Raw genomic sequence first — 18,004 nt, 5'->3', positions numbered from 1 at the left:
AAAGGAGAAAGTAAATACAGAGGCGTGCTAGGGAGCAGTAGCAAAGAGAAAGTAAATATAGAGGAGTGCCAGGGAGCAGAGGGAAAGAGAAAGTAAATATAGAGGGGTACCAGGGAGCAGGGAGAAAGAGAAAGTAAATATAGAGGGTTGCCAGGGAGCAGAGAGAAAGAGGGGTGTCAGGGAGAAGAGGCAAAGAGAAAGTAAATATAGAGGGGTGCCAGGGAGCAGAGGGAAATAGAAATTAAATATAGCGGGGTGCCAGTGAGCAGAGGGAAAGAAAAAGTAAATTTAGAGGGATGCCATGAAGCAGAGGGAAAGAGAAAGTAAATATAGAGGGGTGCCTGGGAGCAGAAGTTAAGAGAAAATAAATATAGAGCGGTGCCAAGGAGCAGAGGGAAAGAGAAAGTAAATATAGAAGGGTGCCAGGGAGCAGAGGGAAGGAGAAAATAAATATAGAGGGGTGCCAGGGAGCTGAGGGGAAGAGAAAGTAAATATAGAGGGGTGCCATGTTGCAGAGGGAACGTGAAAGTAAATATAGAGGAGGTGCTAGGGAGCAGATGGAAGGAGAAAGTAAATATAGAAGCGTGCCAGGGAGCAGAGGGAAAGAGAAAGTAAATATAGAGGGGTGACAGCGAGCAGAGAGAAAGGGAAAGTAAATATAGATGGGTGCCAGGGAGCAGAGGGAAAGAGAAAGTAAATATAGAGGGGTGTCAGGGAGCAGAGGCAAAGAGAAAATAAATATAAAGAGGTGCCAGGGAGCAGAGACAAAGAGAAAGTAAATATAGAGGGGTGACGGGGAGCAGAGGGAAAGAGAAAGTAAATATAGAGGAGTGCCAGGGAGCAGAGGAAAATAGAAAGTAAATATAGAAGGGTGCCAGGGAGCAGAGACAAAGAGAAATTAAATCTAGAGGGGGCCATGGAGCAGAGGGAAATGGAAAGCAAATATCGAGGGGTGCCAGGGAGCAGAGAGAAAGAGAAAGTAAATATAGAGTGGTGCTAGGGAGCAACGGGAAAGAGAAAGTAAATATAGATGGGTGCCAGGGAGCAGAGGGAAAGAGAAAGCAAATATAGAGGGCTGTCAGGGAGCAGAAGCAAAGAGAAAGTAAATACAGAGAGGTGCCAGGGAGCAGAGGGAAAGAGAAATTAAATATAGAGGGGTGCCAGGGAGCAGAGACAAAGAGAAAGTAAATATAGAGCAGTGACGGGGAGCAGAGGGAAAGAGAAAGTAAATATAGAGGGCTGTCATGGAGCAGAGGGAAAGGGAAAGCAAATATAGAGGGGTGCCAGGGAGCAGAGAGAAAGAGAAAGTAAATTTAGAGGGATGCTAGGGAGCAGCAGGAAAGAGAAAGTAAATATAGAGGGGTGCCAGGGAGCAGAGGGAAAGAGAAAGCAAATATAGAGGGGTGCCATGGAGCAGAGGCACATAGAAAGTAAATATAGAAGGGTGCCAGAGAGCAGAGACAAAGCGAAATTAAATATAGAGGGGTGCCATGGAACAGATAGAAAGACAGATAGAAAGGTAAAGCAAATATAGAGGGGTATCAGGGAGCAGAGGCAAAGAGAAAGTAAATATAGAGAGATGCCAGGGAGCAGAGGGAAAGAGAAATTAAATATAGGGGGGTGCCAGGGAGCAGAGACAAAGAGACAGTAAATATAGAGAGGTGCCAGGGAGCAGAGGGAAAGAGAAATTAAATATAGAGGGGTGCCAGGGAGCAGAGACAAAGAGAAAGTAAATATAGAGTAGTGCCAGGCAGCACAGTGAAAGAGAAAGTAAATATAGAGGAGTGCCAGGGAGCAGAGGCACATAGAAAGTAAATATAGAAGGGTGACAGGGAGCAGAGACAAGGAGAAAGTAAACATAGAGGGGTGCTAGGGAGCAGAGGCAAAGAGAAAGTAAATATAGAGTGGTGCCAGGGAGCAGAGGCAAAGACAAATTAAATACAGAGGGGTGCTAGGGAGCAGCGAGAAAGGGAAAGTAAATATAGAGGGGTGCCAGGGAGCAGAGAGAAAGAGAAAGTAAATATAGAAGGGTGATGGGGAGCAGAGGGAAAGAGAAAGTAAATATAGAGGGGTGACGGGAGCAGAGGGAAAGAGAAAATAAATATAGAGGGGTGCCAGGGAGCAGAGGGAAAGAGATAGTAAATATAGAGGGGTGTCAGGGAGCAGAGGGAAAGAGAAAGTAAATAAAGAGTGGTGTTCGGGAGCAGAGGGAAAGAGGAAGTAAATATAGATTGTGCCAGGGAGCGGAGGGAAAGAGAAAGTAAATATAGAGGGGTTCTAGGGAGCAGAGAGAAAGAGAAATTAAATATAAAGTGGTTCTGGGGCAGATTTAAAGAGAAAGTAAATATAGAAGAGTGCCAGCGAGCAGAGGGAATGAGAAAGTAAATATAGAGGAGTGCCAGGGAGCAGAGGCAAAGAGAAAGTAAATATAGAGGGGTGCCAGGGAGCAGAAGGAAAGAGAAAGTAAACATAGAGGAGTGCCAGGGAGCAGAGGCAAGGAGAAAGTAAATATAGAGGGCCTCCAGGGAGCAGAGACAAAGAGAAAATAAATATCGAGGGCTGCCATGGAGCAGAGGGAAAGGGAAAGCACATATAGAGGGGAGCCAGGGAGTAGAGAGAAAGAGAAAGTAAATATAGAGGGGTGCCAGGGACCAGACGGAAAGAGAAAGCAAATATAGAGGGGTGCCAGCGAGCAGAGGGAAATAGAAAATAAATATAGAGGGGTCCCAATGAGTAGAGGGAAAGAGAACGTAAATATAGAGGGGTGCCAGGGAGAAGAGGGAAGGAGAAAGTAAATATAGAGGCGTGCTAGGGAGCAGTAGCAAAGAGAAAGTAAATATAGGAGTGCCAGGGAGCACAGGGAAAGAGAAAGTAAATATAGAGGGGTTGCAGGGAGCAGGGAGAAAGAGAAAGTAAATATAGAGGGTTGCCAGGGAGCAGAGAGAGAGAAAGAGGGGTGTCAGGGAGAAGAGGCATAGAGAAAGTAAATATAGAGGGGTGCCAGGGAGCAGAGGGAAAGAGAAATTAAATATATCTGGGTGCCAGTGAGCAGAGGGAAAGAAAAAGTAAATTTAGAGGGATGCCAGGAAGCAGAAGGAAAGAAAAAGTAAATATAGGGGGTGCTTGGGAGCAGAAGTTAAGAGAAAATAAATATAGAGCGGTGCCAAGGAGCAGAGGGAAAGAGAAAGTAAATATAGAAGGGTGCCAGGGAGCAGAGGGGAGGAGAAAATAAATATAGAGGGGTGCCAGGGAGCTGAGGGGAAGAGAAATTAAATATAGAGGGGTGCCATGGAGCAGAGGGAAAGGGAAAGCAAATATAGAGGGGTGCCAGGGAGCGGAGTGAAAGAGAAAGTAAATATAGAGGGGTGCTATGGAGCAGCGGGAAAGAGAAAGTAAATATAGAGAGGCGCCGGGAAGCAGAGGGAAAGAGAAAGCAAATACAGAGGGGTGCCAGGGAGCAAAGGGAAAGACAAAGTATATAGAGGGGTGAGAGGGAGCAGAGGGAAAGAGAAAGCAAATATAGATGGGTGCCAGGGAGCAAAGGGAAGGACAAAGTAAATATAGAGGGGCGCTAGGGAGCAGTGGGAAAGAGAAAGTAAATATAGAGGGGTGCCAGGGAGCAGAGGGAAAGAGAAAGTTAATATAGAGGGGTGGGGGAGCAGAGAGAAAGAGAAAGTAAATATAGAGGGGTGCCATTGAGCAGAGTGAAAGAGAACGTAAATATACAGGGGTGCCAGGGAGAAGAGGGAAGGAGAAAGTAAATATAGAGAGGTGCTAGGGAGCAGAGGGAAAGAGAAAGTAAATATAGAGTGGTGCCAGGGAGCAGAGGGAAAGAGAAAGTAAATATAGAGTGGTGTCATGGAGAAAAGGGAAGGAGTAAGTAAATATAGAGGGGTTCCAGGGAGCAGATGGAAAGATAAACTAAATATAGAGGGGTGCTAGAGCAGAAGAATGTAAATATAGAAGGGTCCTAGGGAGCAGAGGGAAATAGATGGGTGCCTGGGAGCAGAGGCAAAGTGAAAGTAAATATAGAGGGGTGACAGGGAGCAGAGGGAAATAGAAACTAAATATAGAGTGGTGCGAGGGAGCAGAGGCAAAGAGAAAGTAATTATAGAGGGGTGTCAGGGAGCAGAGGCAAAGAGAAAGGAAATATAGAGGGGTGAAGTGGAGCAGAGGGAAAGAGAAAGTAAATATAGAGGAGTGCCAGTGAGCAGAGGCAAAGAGAAAGTCAATATAGAGGGGTGCCAGGGAGCAGAGACAAAGAGAAATTAAATATAGAGGGGTGCCATGGAGCCTGGGAAAAGGGAAAGCAAATATAGAGGGGTGCCAGGGAGCAGAGAGAAAGAGAATGTAAATACAGAGGGGTGCCAGGGAGCAGAGGAAAGAGAAAGCAAATATAGAGGGGTGCCAGGGAGCAGAGGGAAAGACAAAGTAAATATAGAGGGGTGACAGGGAGCAGAGGGAAAGAGAAAGTAAATATAGAGGGGTCCCAATGAGCAGAGGGAAAGAGAACGTAAATATAGAGGGGTGCCAGGGAGAAGAGGGAAGTTGAAGTAAATATTGAGGCGTGCTAGGGAGGAGTAGCAAAGAAAAAGTAAATATAGTGGAGTGCCAGGTAGCACAGAGAAAGAGAAAGTAAATCTAGAGGGGTGCCAGGGAGCAGAGAGAAAGAGAGAGTAAATATAGAATGGTGTCAGGGAGAAGAGGCAAAGAGAAAGTAAATATAGAGGGGTGCCAGGGAGCAGAGGGAAAGAAAAATGAAATATAGAGCGGTGCCAGGGAGCAGAGTGAAAGTAAAAGCAAATTTAGAGGGGTGCCTGGGAGCAGACATTAAGAGAAAGTAAATATATAGGGGTGCCAAAGAGCGGAGGGAAAGTAAAAGTAAATATAGAGGGGTGCCAGGGAGCAGAGGGAAGGAGAAAGTAAATATAGAGTTGTGCCAGGGAGCTGAGGGGAAGAGAAAGTAAATATAGAGGAGGTGCTAGGGAGCAGATGGAAAGAGAAAGTAAATATAGAAGTGTGCCAGAGAGCAGAGGGAAAGAGAAAGATTATATAGAGGGGTGACAGGTAGCAGAGAGAAAGAGAAAGTAAATATAGATGGGTGCCAAGGAGCAGAGGGAAAGAGAAAGTAAATTTAGAGGGGTGCCAGGGAGCAGAGGGAAAGAGAAAGTAAATATACAAGAGTGTGAGGGAGCAGAGGCAAAGAGAAAGCAAATATAGAAAGGTGCCAGGGAGCAGAGACAAAGAGAAAGTAAATATAGAGGGGTGCTGGGGAGCAGAGGGAAAGAGAAAGTAAATATAGAGGAGTGCCAGGGAGCAGAGGCAAAGAGAAAGTAAATATAGAAGGGTGCCAAGGAGCAGAGACAAAGAGAAATTTAATATAGAGGGGTTCCATGGAGCAGAGGGAAAGGGAAAGCAAATATAGAGGGGTGCCAGGGAGCAGAGAGAAAGAGAAAGTAAATATAGAGGGGTGCTAGGGATCAGCCGGAAAGAGAAAGTAAATGTACAGGGATGCCAGGAAGCAGAGGGAAAGAGAAAGTAAATATAGAGGGGTGCCAGGGAGCAAAGGGAAAGAGAAAGTAAATATAGAGGGGTGGGGGAGCAGAGGGAAAGCGAAAGCAAATATAGAGGGGTGCCAGGGAGCAAAGGGAAAGACAAAGTAAATATACATGGGTGCCAGGGAGAAGAGGGAAAGAGAAAGTAAATCTAGAGGCGTGCTAGGGAGCAGTGGCAAAGAGAAAGTAAATATAGAGGTGTGCCAGGGAGCAGAGGGAAAGACAAAGCAAATATAGAGGGGTACCAGGGAGCAGAGAGAAAGAGAAAGTAAATATAGAGGAGTGCCAGGGAGCAGAGAGAAAGAGAGAGAGTAAATATAGAGGGGTGCCAGCGAGCAGAGGAAAAGAGAAAGTAAATATAGAGGGGTGCCAGGGAGCAGAGGCAAAGAGAAATTAAATATAGAGGGGTGCTAGGGAGCAGCGAGAAAGGGAAAGTAAATATAGAGGGGTGCCAGGGAGCAGAGAGAAAGAGAAAGTAAATATAGAAGTGTGATGGGGAGCAGAGGGAAAGAGAAAGTAAATATAGATGGGTGACGGGGAGCAGAGGGAAAGAGAAAATAAATATAGAGGGGTGCCAGGGAGCAGAGGGAAAGAGAAACTAAATATAGAGGGGGTCAGGGAGCAGAGGGAAAGAGAAAGTAAATAAAGAGTTGTGTTAGGGAGCAAAGGGAAAGAGGAAGTAAATATAGAGGGTGCCAAGGAGCGGAGGGAAAGAGAAAGTAAATATAGAGGAGTACTAGGGAGCAGAGATAAAGAAAAAGTAAATATAGAGTGGCTCTGGGGGCAGATTTAAAGAGAAAGTAAATATAGAAGAGTGCCAAGGAGCAGAGGGAATGAGAAAGTAAATATAGAGGGGTGCCAGGGAGCAGAGGGAAAGAAAAATGAAATATAGATGGGTGCCAGGGAGCAGAGGGAAAGAGAAATTAAATATAGAGGGGTGCCAGGGAGCAGAGGCAAAGAGAAAGTAAATATAGAGGGGTGCCAGGGAGCAGAGGGAAAGAGAAAGTAAACATAAAGGAGTGCCAGGGAGCAGAGGCAAAGATAAAGTAAATATAGAGGGCTTCCAGGGAGCAGAGACAAAGAGAAATTAAATATAGAGGGCTGCCATGGTCAGAGGGAAAGGGAAAGCAGATATAAGGTGTGCCAGAGGGCAGAGAGAAAGAGAAAGTAAATATAGAGTGGTGCCAGGGAGCAGAGGGAAAGAGAAAGTAAATATAGAGTGGTGCCAGGGAGCAGAGGGAAGGAGTAAGTAAATATAGAGGGGTGCTAGAGGGGGAGAATATAAATATGGAAGTGTCCTAGGGAGCAGAGGGAAATAGAGGTGTGCCTGGGAGCAGAGGGAAAGAGAAAGTAAACATAGAGGGGTGCCAGGGAGCAGAGGCAAAGAGAAAGTAAATATAGAGGGGTGACAGGGAGCAGAGGGAAATAGAAACTAAATATAGTGTGGTGCGAGGGAGCAGAGGCAAAGAGAAAGTAATTATAGAGGGGTGTCAGGGAGCAGAGGCAAAGAGAAAGTAAATATAGAGGGGTGAAGGGGAGCAGAGGGGAAGTGCAAGTAAATATAGAGGAGTGCCAGTGAGCAGAGAGAAAGAGAAAGTACATATAGAGGTGTGCCAGGGAGCAGAGGCAAAGAGAAAGTAAATATAGAGGGGTGCCAGGGAGCAGAGGCAAAGAGAAATTAAATACAGAGGGGTGCTAGGGAGCAGCGATAAAGGGAAAGTAAATATAGAGGGGTGCCAGGGAGGAGAGAGAAAGAGAAAGTAAATATAGAAGGGTGATGGGGAGGAGAGGGAAAGATAAAGTAAATATAGAGTGGTGATGGGGAGCAGGGGGAAAAGAGAAAATAAATATAGAGGGGTGCCAGGGAGCAGAGGGAAAGAGAAAGTAAATAAAGAGTGGTGTTCGGGAGCAGTGGGAAAGAGGAAGTAAATATAGAGGGTGCCAGGGAGCTGAGGGAAAGAGAAAGTAAATATAGAGGGGTGCTAGGGAGCAGAGAGAAAGAGAAAGTAAATATAGAGTGGTTCTGGGGGCAGATTTAAAGAGAAAGTAAATATAGAAGAGTGCCAGCGAGCAGAGGGAATGAGAAAGTAAATATAGAGGGGTGCCAGGGAGCAGATGGAAAGAAAAATGAAATATAGAGGGGTGCCAGGGAGCAGAGGGAAAGAGAAAGTAAACATAGAGGAGTGCCAGGGAGCAGAGGCAAAGAGAATGTAAATATAGAGGGCTTCCAGGGAGCAGAGACAAAGAGAAAATAAATATAGAGGGCTGCCATGGAGCAGAGGGAAAGGGAAAGCACATATATAGGGGAGCCAGCGAGTAGAGAGAAAGAGAAAGTAAATATAGAGGGGTGCCAGGGAGCAGAAGGAAAGAGAAAGCAAATATAGAGGGGTGCCAGCGAGCAGAGGGAAATAGAAAGTAAATATAGAGGGGTTCCAATGAGCAGAGGGAAAGAGAACGTAAATATAGAGGGGTGCCAGGGAGAAGAGGGAAGGAGAAAGTAAATATAGAGGCGTGCTAGGGAGCAGTAGCAAAGAGAACGTAAATATAGAGGAGTGCCAGGGAGCACAGGGAAAGAGAAAGTAAATATAGAGGGGTACCAGGGAGCAGGGAGAAAGAGAAAGTAAATATAGAGGGTTGCCAGGGAGCAGAGAGAAAGAGGGGTGTCAGGGAGAAGAGGCAAAGAGAAAGTAAATATAGAGGGTTGCCAGGGAGCAGAGGGAAAGAGAAATTAAATATAGCGGGGTGCCAGTGAGCAGAGGGAAAGAAAAAGTAAATTTAGAGGGATGCCATGAAGCAGAGGGAAAGAGAAAGTAAATATAGAGGGGTGCCTGGGAGCAGAAGTTAAGAGAAAATAAATATAGAGCGGTGCCAAGGAGCAGAGGAAAGAGAAAGTAAATATAGAAGGGTGCCAGGGAGCAGAGGGAAGGAGAAAATAAATATAGAGGGGTGCCAGGGAGCTGAGGGGAAGAGAAAGTAAATATAGAGGGGTGCCATGTTGCAGAGGGAACGTGAAAGTAAATATAGAGGAGGTGCTAGGGAGCAGATGGAAGGAGAAAGTAAATATAGAAGTGTGCCAGGGAGCAGAGGGAAAGAGAAAGTAAATATAGAGGGGTGACAGCGAGCAGAGAGAAAGGGAAAGTAAATATAGATGGGTGCCAGGCAGCAGAGGGAAAGAGAAAGTAAATATAGAGGGGTGTCAGGGAGCAGAGGCAAAGAGAAAATAAATATAAAGAGGTGCCAGGGAGCAGAGACAAAGAGAAAGTAAATATAGAGGGGTGACGGGGAGCAGAGGGAAAGAGAAAGTAAATATAGAGGAGTGCCAGGGAGCAGAGGAAAATAGAAAGAAAATATAGAAGTGTGCCAGGGAGCAGAGACAAAGAGAAATTAAATTTAGAGGGATGCCATGGAGCAGAGGGAAAGGGAAAGCAAATATAGAAGGGTGCCAGGGAGCAGAGAGAAAGAGAAAGTAAATATAGAGGGGTGATAGGGAGCAACGGGAAAGAGAAAGTAAATATAGATGGGTGCCAGGGAGCAGAGGGAAAGAGAAATTAAATATAGAGGGGTGCCAGGGAGCAGAGACAAAGAGAAAGTAAATATAGAGCGGTGACGGGGAGCAGAGGGAAAGAGAAAGTAAATATAGAGGGGTACCAGGGAGCAGAGGGAAAGAGAAAACAAATATAGAGGGGTGCCATGGAGCAGAGGCACATAGAAAGTAAATATAGAAGGGTGCCAGAGAGCAGAGACAAAGAGAAATTAAATACAGAGGGGTGCCAGGGAGCAGAGGCAAAGAGAAAGTAAATATAGAGGAGTGCCAGGGAGCACAGGGAAAGAGAAAGTAAATATAGAGGGGTACCAGGGAGCAGGGAGAAAGAGAAAGTAAATATAGAGGGTTGCCAGGGAGCAGAGAGAAAGAGGGGTGTCAGGGAGAAGAGGCAAAGAGAAAGTAAATATAGAGGGGTGCCAGGGAGCAGAGGGAAAGAGAAATTAAATATAGCGGGGTGCCAGTGAGCAGAGGGAAAGAAAAAGTAAATTTAGAGGGATGCCATGAAGCAGAGGGAAAGAGAAAGTAAATATAGAGGGGTGCCTGGGAGCAGAAGTTAAGAGAAAATAAATATAGAGCGGTGCCAAGGAGCAGAGGAAAGAGAAAGTAAATATAGAAGGGTGCCAGGGAGCAGAGGGAAGGAGAAAATAAATATAGAGGGGTGCCAGGGAGCTGAGGGGAAGAGAAAGTAAATATAGAGGGGTGCCATGTTGCAGAGGGAACGTGAAAGTAAATATAGAGGAGGTGCTAGGGAGCAGATGGAAGGAGAAAGTAAATATAGAAGTGTGCCAGGGAGCAGAGGGAAAGAGAAAGTAAATATTGAGGGGTGACAGCGAGCAGAGAGAAAGGGAAAGTAAATATAGAGGGGTGACGGGGAGCAGAGGGAAAGAGAAAGTAAATATAGAGGAGTGCCAGGGAGCAGAGGAAAATAGAAAGTAAATATAGAAGGGTGCCAGGGAGCAGAGACAAAGAGAAATTAAATTTAGAGGGATGCCATGGAGCAGAGGGAAAGGGAAAGCAAATATAGAAGGGTGCCAGGGAGCAGAGAGAAAGAGAAAGTAAATATAGAGGGGTGATAGGGAGCAACGGGAAAGAGAAAGTAAATATAGATGGGTGCCAGGGAGAAGAGGGAAAGAGAAATTAAATATAGAGGGGTGCCAGGGAGCAGAGACAAAGAGAAAGTAAATATAGAGCGGTGACGGGGAGCAGAGGGAAAGAGAAAGTAAATATAGAGGGGTACCAGGGAGCAGAGGGAAAGAGAAAACAAATATAGAGGGGTGCCATGGAGCAGAGGCACATAGACAGTAAATATAGAAGGGTGCCAGAGAGCAGAGACAAAGAGAAATTAAATACAGAGGGGTGCCAGGGAGCAGAGGCAAAGAGAAAGTAAATATAGAGGGGTGCCAGGGATCAGAGGGAAAGAGAAAGTAAACATAGAGGAGTGCCAGGGAGCAGAGGCAAAGAGAAAGTAAATATAGAGGGCTTCCAGGGAGCAGAGACAAAGAGAAAATAAAAATAGAGGGCTGCCATGGAACAAAGGGAAAGGGAAAGCACATATATAGGGGAGCCAGGGAGTAGAGAGAAAGAGAAAGTAAATATAGAGGGGTGCCAGGGAGCAGAAGGAAAGAGAAAGCAAATATAGAGGGGTGCCAGCGAGCAGAGGGAAATACAAAGTAAATATAGAGGGGTTCCAATGAGCAGAGGGAAAGAGAACGTAAATATAGAGGGGTGCCAGGGAGAAGAGGGAAGGAGAAAGTAAATATAGAGGGGTGCTAGGGAGCAGCAGGAAAGAGAAAGTAAATATAGAGGGGTGCCAGGGAGCAGAGGGAAAGAGAAAGCAAATATAGAGGGGTGCCATGGAGCAGAGGCACATAGAAAGTAAATATAGAAGGGTGCCAGAGAGCAGAGACAAAGAGAAATTAAATACAGAGGGGTGCCAGGGAGCAGAGGCAAAGAGAAAGTAAATATAGAGGGGTGCCAGGGAGCAGAGGGAAAGAGAAAGTAAACATAGAGGAGTGCCAGGGAGCAGAGGCAAAGAGAAAGTAAATATAGAGGGCTTCCAGGGAGCAGAGACAAAGAGAAAATAAATATAGAGGGCTGCCATGGAGCAGAGGGAAAGGGAAAGCACATATATAGGGGAGCAAGGGAGTAGAGAGAAAGAGAAAGTAAATATAGAGGGGTGCCACGGAGCAGAAGGAAAGAGAAAGAAAATATAGAGGGGTGCCAGCGAGCAGAGGGAAATAGAAAGTAAATATAGAGGGGTTCCAATGAGCAGAGGGAAAGAGAACGTAAATATAGAGGGGTGCCAGGGAGAAGAGGGAAGGAGAAAGTAAATATAGAGGCGTGCTAGGGAGCAGTAGCAAAGAGAAAGTAAATATAGAGGAGTGCCAGGGAGCACAGGGAAAGAGAAAGTAACTATAGAGGGGTACCAGGCAGCAGGGAGAAAGAGAAAGTAAATATAGAGGGTTGCCAGGGAGCAGAGAGAAAGAGGGGTGTCAGGGAGAAGAGGCAAAGAGAAAGTAAATATAGAGGGGTACCAGGGAGCAGAGGGAAAGAGAAATTAAATATAGCGGGGTGCCAGTGAGCAGAGGGAAAGGAAAAGTAAATTTAGAGGGATGCCATGAAGCAGAGGGAAAGAGAAAGTAAATATAGAGGGGTGCCTGGGAGCAGAAGTTAAGAGAAAATAAATATAGAGCGGTGCCAAGGAGCAGAGAGAAAGAGAAAGTAAATATAGAAGGGTGCCAGGGAGCAGAGGGAAGGAGAAAATAAATATAGAGGGGTGCCAAGGAGCTGAGGGGAAGAGAAAGTAAATATAGAGGGGTGCCATGTTGCAGAGGGAACGTGAAAGTAAATATAGAGGAGGTGCTAGGGAGCAGATGGAAGGAGAAAGTAAATATAGAAGCGTACCAGGGAGCAGAGGGAAAGAGAAAGTAAATATAGAGGGGTGACAGCGAGCAGAGAGAAAGGGAAAGTAAATATAGATGGATGCCAGGGAGCAGAGGGAAAGAGAAAGTAAATATAGAGGGGTGACGGGGAGCAGAGGGAAAGAGAAAGTAAATATAGAGGAGTGCCAGGGAGCAGAGGAAAATAGAAAGTAAATATAGAAGGGTGCCAGGGAGCAGAGACAAAGAGAAATTAAATATAGAGGGGTGCCATGGAGCAGAGGGAAAGGGAAAGCAAATATAGAGGGTGCCAGGGAGCCGAGGGAAAGATAAAGTAAATATAGAGGGGTGCTAGAGAGCAGAGAGAAAGAGAGAGAGAGGAAATATAGAGCGGTGCCAGGGAGCAGAGGAAAAGAGAAATTAAATATAGAGGTCTGCCTGAGAGCTGGGGCAAGGTGAAAGTAAACATAGAGCGGTGCTAGGGAGCAGAGATAAAGAGAAAGTAAATATAGAGGGGTGCCAGGGAGCAGAGAGAAAGAGAAAGTACATATAGAGGTGTGCCAGGGAGCAGAGGCAAAGAGAAAGTAAATATAGAGGGGTGCTAGGGAGCAGAGGCAAAGAGAAATTAAATACAGAGGGGTGCTAGGGAGCAGCGATAAAGGGAAAGTAAATATAGAGGGGTGCCAGGGAGCAGAGAGAAAGAGAAAGTAAATATAGAGTGGTGACGGGGAGCAGGGGGAAAAGAGAAAATAAATATAGAGGGGTGCCAGGGAGCAGAGGGAAAGAGAAAGTAAATATAGAGGGGTGTCAGGGAGCAAAGGGAAAGAGAAAGTAAATAAAGAGTGGTGTTCGGGAGCAGTGGGAAAGAGGAAGTAAATATAGAGGGTGCCAGGGAGCGGAGGGAAAGAGAAAGTAAATATAGAGGGGTGCTAGGGAGCAGAGAGAAAGAGAAAGTAAATATAGAGTGGTTCTGGTGGCAGATTTAAAGAGAAAGTAAATATAGAAGAGTGCCAGCGAGCAGAGGGGATGAGAAAGTAAATATAGAGGGGTGCCATGGAGCAGATGGAAAGAAAAATGAAATATAGAGGGGTGCCAGGGAGCAGAGGGAAAGAGAAAGTAAATATAGAGTGGTGCCAGGGAGCAGAGGGAAGGAGTAAGTAAATATAGAGGGGTGCTAGAGGGGGAGAATATAAATATGGAAGTGTCCTAGGGAGCAGAGGGAAATAGAGGTGTGCCTGGGAGCAGAGGGAAAGAGAAAGTAAACATAGAGGGGTGCCAGGGAGCAGAGGCAAAGAGAAAGTAAATATAGAGGGGTGACAGGGAGCAGAGGGAAATAGAAACTAAATATAGTGTGGTGCGAGGGAGCAGAGGCAAAGAGAAAGTAATTATAGAAGGGTGTCAGGGAGCAGAGGCAAAGAGAAAGTAAATATAGAGGGGTGAAGGGGAGCAGAGGGAAAGTGCAAGTAAATATAGAGGAGTGCCAGTGAGCAGAGAGAAAGAGAAAGTACATATAGAGGTGTGCCAGGGAGCAGAGGCAAAGAGAAAGTAAATATAGAGGGGTGCCAGGGAGCAGAGGCAAAGAGAAATTAAATACAGAGGGGTGCTAGGGAGCAGCGATAAAGGGAAAGTAAATATAGAGGGGTGCCAGGGAGCAGAGAGAAAGAGAAAGTAAATATAGAAGGGTGATGGGGAGCAGAGGGAAAGATAAAGTAAATATAGAGTGGTGATGGGGAGCAGGGGGAAAAGAGAAAATAAATATAGAGGGGTGCCAGGGAGCAGAGGGAAAGAGAAAGTAAATATAGAGGGGTGTCAGGGAGCAGAGGGAAAGAGAAAGTAAATAAAGAGTGGTGTTCGGGAGCAGTGGGAAAGAGGAAGTAAATATAGAGGGTGCCAGGGAGCGGAGGGAAAGAGAAAGTAAATATAGAGGGGTGCTAGGGAGCAGAGAGAAAGAGAAAGTAAATATAGAGTGGTTCTGGGGCAGATTTAAAGAGAAAGTAAATATAGAAGAGTGCCAGCGAGCAGAGGGAATGAGAAAGTAAATATAGAGGGGTGCCAGGGAGCAGATGGAAAGAAAAATGAAATATAGAGGGGTGCCAGGGAGCAGAGGGAAAGAGAAATTAAATATAGAGGGGTGCCAGGGAGCAGAGGCAAAGAGAAAGTAAATATAGAGGGGTGCCAGGGAGCAGAGGGAAAGAGAAAGTAAACATAGAGGAGTGCCAGGGAGCAGAGGCAAAGAGAATGTAAATATAGAGGGCTTCCAGGGAGCAGAGACAAAGAGAAAATAAATATAGAGGGCTGCCATGGAGCAGAGGGAAAGGGAAAGCACATATATAGGGGAGCCAGGGAGTAGAGAGAAAGAGAAAGTAAATATAGAGGGGTGCCAGGGAGCAGAAGGAAAGAGAAAGCAAATATAGAGGGGTGCCAGCGAGCAGAGGGAAATAGAAAGTAAATATAGAGGGGTTCCAATGAGCAGAGGGAAAGAGAACGTAAATATAGAGGGGTGCCAGGGAGAAGAGGGAAGGAGAAAGTAAATATAGAGGCGTGCTAGGGAGCAGTAGCAAAGAGAACGTAAATATAGAGGAGTGCCAGGGAGCACAGGGAAAGAGAAAGTAAATATAGAGGGGTACCAGGGAGCAGGGAGAAAGAGAAAGTAAATATAGAGGGTTGCCAGGGAGCAGAGAGAAAGAGGGGTTTCAGGGAGAAGAGGCAAAGAGAAAGTAAATATAGAGGGTTGCCAGGGAGCAGAGGGAAAGAGAAATTAAATATAGCGGGGTGCCAGTGAGCAAAGGGAAAGAAAAAGTAAATTTAGAGGGATGCCATGAAGCAGAGGGAAAGAGAAAGTAAATATAGAGGGGTGCCTGGGAGCAGAAGTTAAGAGAAAATAAATATAGAGCGGTGCCAAGGAGCAGAGGAAAGAGAAAGTAAATATAGAAGGGTGCCAGGGAGCAGAGGGAAGGAGAAAATAAATATAGAGGGGTGCCAGGGAGCTGAGGGGAAGAGAAAGTAAATATAGAGGGGTGCCATGTTGCAGAGGGAACGTGAAAGTAAATATAGAGGAGGTGCTAGGGAGCAGATGGAAGGAGAAAGTAAATATAGAAGTGTGCCAGGGAGCAGAGGGAAAGACAAAGTAAATATAGAGGGGTGACAGCGAGCAGAGAGAAAGGGAAAGTAAATATAGATGGGTGCCAGGCAGCAGAGGGAAAGAGAAAGTAAATATAGAGGGGTGTCAGGGAGCAGAGGCAAAGAGAAAATAAATATAAAGAGGTGCCAGGGAGCAGAGACAAAGAGAAAGTAAATATAGAGGGGTGACGGGGAGCAGAGGGAAAGAGAAAGTAAATATAGAGGAGTGCCAGGGAGCAGAGGAAAATAGAAAGAAAATATAGAAAGGTGCCAGGGAGCAGAGACAAAGAGAAATTAAATTTAGAGGGATGCCATGGAGTAGAGGGAAAGGGAAAGCAAATATAGAAGGGTGCCAGGGAGCAGAGAGAAAGAGAAAGTAAATATAGAGGGGTGATAGGGAGCAACGGGAAAGAGAAAGTAAATATAGATGGGTGCCAGGGAGCAGAGGGAAAGAGAAATTAAATATAGAGGGGTGCCAGGGAGCAGAGACAAAGAGAAAGTAAATATAGAGCGGTGACGGGGAGCAGAGGGAAAGAGAAAGTAAATATAGAGGGGTACCAGGGAGCAGAGGGAAAGAGAAAACAAATATAGAGGGGTGCCATGGAGCAGAGGCACATAGAAAGTAAATATAGAAGGGTGCCAGAGAGCAGAGACAAAGAGAAATTAAATACAGAGGGGTGCCAGGGAGCAGAGGCAAAGAGAAAGTAAATATAGAGGGGTGCCAGGGATCAGGGGGAAAGAGAAAGTAAACATAGAGGAGTGCCAGGGAGCAGAGGCAAAGAGTAAGTAAATATAGAGGGCTTCCAGGGAGCAGAGACAAAGAGAAAATAAATATAGAGGGCTGCCATGGAACAGAGGGAAAGGGAAAGCACATATATAGGGGAGCCAGGGAGTAGAGAGAAAGAGAAAGTAAATATAGAGGGGTGCCAGGGAGCAGAAGGAAAGAGAAAGCAAATATAGAGGGGTGCCAGCGAGCAGAGGGAAATACAAAGTAAATATAGAGGGGTTCCAATGAGCAGAGGGAAAGAGAACGTAAATATAGAGGGGTGCCAGGGAGAAGAGGGAAGGAGAAAGTAAATATAGAGGGGTGCTAGGGAGCAGCAGGAAAGAGAAAGTAAATATAGAGGGGTGCCAGGGAGCAGAGGGAAAGAGAAAGCAAATATAGAGGGGTGCCATGGAGCAGAGGCACATAGAAAGTAAATATAGAAGGGTGCCAGAGAGCAGAGACAAAGAGAAATTAAATACAGAGGGGTGCCAGGGAGCAGAGGCAAAGAGAAAGTAAATATAGAGGGGTGCCAGGGAGCAGAGGGAAAGAGAAAGTAAACATAGAGGAGTGCCAGGGAGCAGAGGCAAAGAGAAAGTAAATATAGAGGGCTTCCAGGGAGCAGAGACAAAGAGAAAATAAATATAGAGGGCTGCCATGGAGCAGAGGGAAAGGGAAAGCACATATATAGGGGAGCCAGGGAGTAGAGAGAAAGAGAAAGTAAATATAGAGGGGTGCCAGGGAGCAGAAGGAAAGAGAAAGCAAATATAGAGGGGTGCCAGCGAGCAGAGGGAAATAGAAAGTAAATATAGAGGGGTTCCAATGAGCAGAGGGAAAGAGAACGTAAATATAGAGGGGTGCCAGGGAGAAGAGGGAAGGAGAAAGTAAATGTAAAGGCGTGCTAGGGAGCAGTAGCAAAGAGAAAGTAAATATAGAGGAGTGCCAGGGAGCACAGGGAAAGAGAAAGTAACTATAGAGGGGTACCAGGGAGCAGGGAGAAAGAGAAAGTAAATATAGAGGGTTGCCAGGGAGCAGAGAGAAAGAGGGGTGTCAGGGAGAAGAGGCAAAGAGAAAGTAAATATAGAGGGGTACCAGGGAGCAGAGGGAAAGAGAAATTAAATATAGCGGGGTGCCAGTGAGCAGAGGGAAAGGAAAAGTAAATTTAGAGGGATGCCATGAAGCAGAGGGAAAGAGAAAGTAAATATAGAGGGGTGCCTGGGAGCAGAAGTTAAGAGAAAATAAATATAGAGCGGTGCCAAGGAGCAGAGGGAAAGAGAAAGTAAATATAGAAGGGTGCCAGGGAGCAGAGGGAAGGAGAAAATAAATATAGAGGGGTGCCAGGGAGCTGAGGGGTAGAGAAAGTTAATATAGAGGGGTGCCATGTTGCAGAGGGAACGTGAAAGTAAATATAGAGGAGGTGCTAGGGAGCAGATGGAAGGAGAAAGTAAATATAGAAGCGTACCAGGGAGCAGAGGGAAAGAGAAAGTAAATATAGAGGGGTGACAGCGAGCAGAGAGAAAGGGAAAGTAAATATAGATGGGTGCCAGGGAGCAGAGGGAAAGAGAAAGTAAATATAGAGGGGTGTCAGGGAGCAGAGGCAAAGAGAAAATAAATATAAAGAGGTGCCAGGGAGCGGAGACAAAGAGAAAGTAAATATAGAGGGGTGACGGGGAGCAGAGGGAAAGAGAAAGTAAATATAGAGGAGTGCCAGGGAGCAGAGGAAAATAGAAAGTAAATATAGAAGGGTGCCAGGGAGCAGAGACAAAGAGAAATTAAATTTAGAGGGATGCCATGGAGCAGAGGGAAAGGGAAAGCAAATATAGAAGGGTGACAGGGAGCAGAGAGAAAGAGAAAGTAAATATAGAGGGGTGATAGGGAGCAACGGGAAAGAGAAAGTAAATATAGATGGGTGCCAGGGAGCAGAGGGAAAGAGAAATTAAATATAGAGGGGTGCCAGGGAGCAGAGACAAAGAGAAAGTAAATATAGAGCGGTGACGGGGAGCAGAGGGAAAGAGAAAGTAAATATAGAGGGGTACCAGGGAGCAGAGGGAAAGAGAAAACAAATATAGAGGGGTGCCATGGAGCAGAGGCACATAGAAAGTAAATATAGAAGGGTGCCAGAGAGCAGAGAAAAAAGAGAAAT

The sequence above is a fragment of the Ambystoma mexicanum genome, chromosome 9, assembly GCF_040938575.1.
Source record: "Ambystoma mexicanum isolate Mex_15411 chromosome 9, UKY_AmexF1_1, whole genome shotgun sequence".
Lineage (NCBI taxonomy): Eukaryota > Metazoa > Chordata > Amphibia > Caudata > Ambystomatidae > Ambystoma > Ambystoma mexicanum.
Note: the sequence above shows the minus strand (reverse complement) of the source record.